General features: G+C 51.4%; 1 non-coding gene across 1 annotated transcript; it reads right to left on the bottom strand.

Moving 5' to 3' along the window:
• Positions 1–3892: 3892 nt before the first annotated feature.
• LOC111738280 lies at positions 3893–4011 on the bottom strand. Its single transcript, XR_002779791.1, has one exon. It is a non-coding gene; the product is annotated as a 5S ribosomal RNA (ribosomal RNA).
• Between the last annotated feature and the right edge of the window lie 233 nt (positions 4012–4244).

Below are 4244 nucleotides of genomic sequence, written 5' to 3'. Positions count from 1 at the left end.
GCAGGGGCAGGGCAAGGCTCAGCTTCCTGACTCCCAGTCTGGCACCTCTTCTTGGCTGTCTATTCCCAAAGAGTTGACTCCAAGCCTCACTTCCCAGCTCTCAGTGGTCCCGAGGGCAGCTGAAGCCTGACCCTGCACGTCAAAGGTGTCATTGCATTTCTTTGTAGCCTCCTTGTTTGCCTGGGTGGGAGGGGCAATAGTTCTTCCTCCCGGGGACCGAGCCCCACTGAGTCAGCCTCATCGCCAACCTGGCACATTAGCCATGTGGGGACTTTTTGATAAGGTTCCTTGGCCTTTAAATGTCAAGCAGACCTTTGCTCTGCCAGCTCCCACTCCCTCACTGTAGCTGCTGTGCTGCCCCCCCGCCCCCTCCCCCGACTGGCGGTGCCAAGCAAGGCCCCAAGCCTGAAGATGGGCTGAGGTCACAGGCCGGTGACCTCATGGGAAGTGGTGTGTCCAACTCCTTCCTTCCTTGTTCGAGGCATTTGTAGAGGTGGCAGGTCAGATGCCATTTTCTGTCCCAGCTTCCCCAGCTTGTGCACCTCTGGCTTCTCGCTTCTTTCCCCAGCCTGGCCCGGCTCTCTCTGCCTTCAGCAGTCACTCCTGTGGTTCACCCTTGACCTTGCCCAGCTTCCCCCGTCCTATCCTCGCCCGTCCACTCTCAGCCTTCTCCTATTTCCCCAACTCAATTTCTCACCTCCTCATCTCCCAAATTCCACCAATCTCTTTGTCTCCTAACCTCCCTCAGCTTCTTCCAATCTCCCCAGCCTCCTTCAACTGCCCCTGTCTGACCTCTCCCTATATCCCCCGGCCGCCCCAGTTCACCCCAACTCACCCCAAAGTCTCCATGTCTTTGGGCTTTTTCCTCTTCCCAGGGTTCTCCTCATTTCTTCATTCTCTCTGAATCTCCCTCCATCCTCTCCCTGCCTCAGGCAGCAGCCCCACACCTGTCTCTCCTTCCTCTCTCCCTTTTCTCCAGGTGGCCGGCTGCCAGTTGGAGACCAATGGGGTTGCCATGGGAACCACTGAGCCGCTTAGGAAGCTGCCATAGATCTAATCATGGGCTGTGAGGTTTCAAGGAACAGCTCACTTTTGGGAGGAAGAAGTGCTGACAGCCAATTAGGCTGATGCTGGTGGGTCGGTGAGGGGCCCAGAAGCCATGGAAGATGTCAGCCAAGGCAGGGCCCAGCCTCAGGGCACCTGGAGGCAGGAGGCCAGATCCACCCAGACCACACTGTCTTCTGCCGCACTGGCACTCACAGACCTTCTGGGATTTTCCGAAAGAGAACACCGATGGTCCATTTATTCTCTCCTTCTCCCTCATCACTTGCACTCATTCATTCACTCACCAAACCACCTCTCCCTTTTGATCATGTGCTCCCGAGGCCTTCCCAGCTCAGTGGGAGAGACAGAGCCTCAACCAAGAAAGAACCTCTCCCAGGGCCAGGCTCTGCTGGAGGGCATCCAGGGGCTGTGGGAGACCCAAGGAGGTGGGCGGGCCATCCGATGGGAGACAGCGAGGGGACTGGGGGATGTGCTACACACTGGATTCTTGAACTGAGTCTCAAGGAGGGACAGGAATGTGTCAGCGAAGTAAAAAGTGGGGCCTTCAGGCCCCGCAGGTTCTTCCTCTGAAGTGGGGCCATGAAATCTGCTTCTGGGTACACGAGTGAGGCCATGCCACTACCGACTGACATTTTCACAGTGTCTGTGGGACCTTCAGAGCAGATCTTTCCTACAGCTGTGCCAGGGATGCGAGGGTGGGGTGGGGAGTCCACCAGGTCCACAGCACCCAAACCCCCTGGGGTTGGTAGTCTGTGTTTTAGGAGGGCAGGAGTGTGAGGGCATTATTTGGGGAAGATGTTCCCACCTGCTAACAATCCCCACACCACTTTAGTTGTGTAGGCGATGGGGTTGTGTAAGAGCTTTGTGCCCAGAAGGGCCGGCCAGCCTGGTGTGGTCTTAAATGGCTCTGTCCACCCCACCCCCCAACCAGGCCTTCGGTTTCTCTCATCCAAGCCAGAGACTGTTTGCACATAATTTGCATACATTTGCATGTGGCATTGCAGGGCCCAGCATAACATGTGGAAAACAACATTTTTCTCTCCAGGGTGCCTGCAGCCTGGATCACAGCCCAGGAGCACAGAGACCAGGCCTATAAAATTCTTCCCTTATTTGGCCCTTGACTCTCCTTTAGGGCATCCCTTCCGACATCCCTCCCCTTACTGTGGAGCTTGGACCCCAAGTCAGCAGGCAGAAAGGGTGTCCCAGTCAGGGAGCCTGGATTCTCCTGGTCCTGGGTCAGCTACAGCCTTACCGTGTGACATGACAAATCACTTTTCCTCTCAAGTCTCCACCTGCCTTTGTAGGAGTCCAGGATTTACAGAAAATTGGGGAGTGGAAGATGTGTACCTGAAGAAGTATCATGTCATTCATTCATTCATTCATTCATTCATTTGATTCTATTTATTATGTGCTTATGATGTACTGAAGCCCTCTGTTCTGGAATGAATAAAACCAACCATGATCCCTGCCTTCAGGGAGTTTCAGGGGGACTGGCATTAATCCCATGACCACAAAATTAACGTACAATTGCAAACTGTAATAAATGCTACATAGAGACGTGTGGTGCTTCATGGGAGCCCAGAATTAGTCTGGAAAATCACAGGAGACTTTCTGGAGGAAGTGTCCTTCAGCAGAGATGTTAAGTATAAGATGTCTTGAAGAGCCTACTAGGGAGAAGAAAAAGCATGTGCAAAGGCCCTGGGGTGGGAAGGAGCAGAGAGTGTGCAGAAGGGAGAGGAAGGTACTGTGTCTGAGTGAGTGGCTGTAAAGACAGGAAGCTGGGGCCAAGCTCACAGGGCCTTTCTGAGGGAAAGTTGTCTTCAAAGCAATGATGCCGTTATTCTAAGAGCAGCGGGAACCGTTAAGCAAAGAAGTGACATAATCAGGTTTGCATTCTGCAAAGATGGCCTGGACTATGGTAAGAAGAATGGGCGGGTGAAAGCGGAAGCCCCAGTCAGGAGGCTGTGGGATTGTCCCGGTGGAAGAAAGCAAGTGGTTGGGTTAGGTCACAAAGGTGACCATGGAGAGAAGGGGAAGATGCTGTGAAATCGCAAGGTGGTCACAGAGGTAAGGCTTGGCGACAGTGTGAGTATTAGAGGATTAGTGCAGGAAGAGGGTGGATACAACGACCTCTAGATTTCTGAACAGCCTTTGAGCCCTTGTCTAAAATTGTAAACATGGGGCTGGGAGAAGCCCAGGTTTGTGGGCAAAGAGCAAGAATTGAGTTATGGTCATGTTGAGTTTGCATTGCCTTTGAGGCTTCCTAGTGAGAGTTGGGTAGAAGGATCTGGAACTCAGGGAAGAGGTGGATAGGGGTGTCATGTCCTCCCAACCCCCAGCCCCTGGCCCCAGGAAGAAGGACGCATCAGGGGTCCCTCTGCATTAGCACCTTCCAGAGCAACCAAGCTCATCTGTCTTTAGATTAGTATTTTTGGCTTATTTCTAATCCAAGGGCAGGAGGAACACTGGGAATGTGATAAGCATCTTTACACATCATGTATATTAAACTTGCACCCCTCCCCACTCCCCCGTATGTGAATGGTGTTTTCTGTGCCTCAAGTCAGCACCTGAAAAGGAATTCTAGGCTAATTCCAGGAGCAAGGCATATTCTGGAGCACATGGTTTGTATGCAAAAATTTAAGAATTCCTATGCTCTTTTGATGGTTTGTGGTGATGGTGGGATAGAATATTTGAAATTGGCACAATCTTTCTTATTTATTTACTTACTTACTTATTTACTTATTTATTAGGCGAGGCAACCCTTGGTTGACCTCACAGATTGCAAGGACCTTGACAGCTTACGATCCCTTATTTTTAAAATTTTTTACTCCTACAGCACCCGGTCTTCCTAGGTGGTCTCCCATCCAAGTACTAACCAGGCCTGACCCTGCTTAGCTTCCGAGGTCAGACGGGATCGGGCTTGTTCAGGGTAGCATGGCCATAGACAAAATTGGCCCAATCAGGTTTCCCTGACATGGAGGAATGAGGAAAACCAGAAAGGAAGGGGGATGGGGGAAAGGATAGGAAAGGAAAAGAGGACCTATTATTTAGGAACATCTCCCAGATGCCAGACCTGAGGCTAGTTTTTTTTTTTTTTTCATTTTAATAGTATCATGCTATTTACTTCTCATAAAAGGGAGGGAGGATTAATCAGCCCATTTTACCGATGAGAAAATTGA

This window comes from Pteropus vampyrus, unplaced genomic scaffold (genome assembly GCF_000151845.1).
Source record: "Pteropus vampyrus isolate Shadow unplaced genomic scaffold, Pvam_2.0 Scaffold36, whole genome shotgun sequence".
Lineage (NCBI taxonomy): Eukaryota > Metazoa > Chordata > Mammalia > Chiroptera > Pteropodidae > Pteropus > Pteropus vampyrus.
The sequence above is the reverse complement of the archived record's forward strand: the minus strand, read 5'-3'. Positions and strand labels throughout refer to the sequence as shown.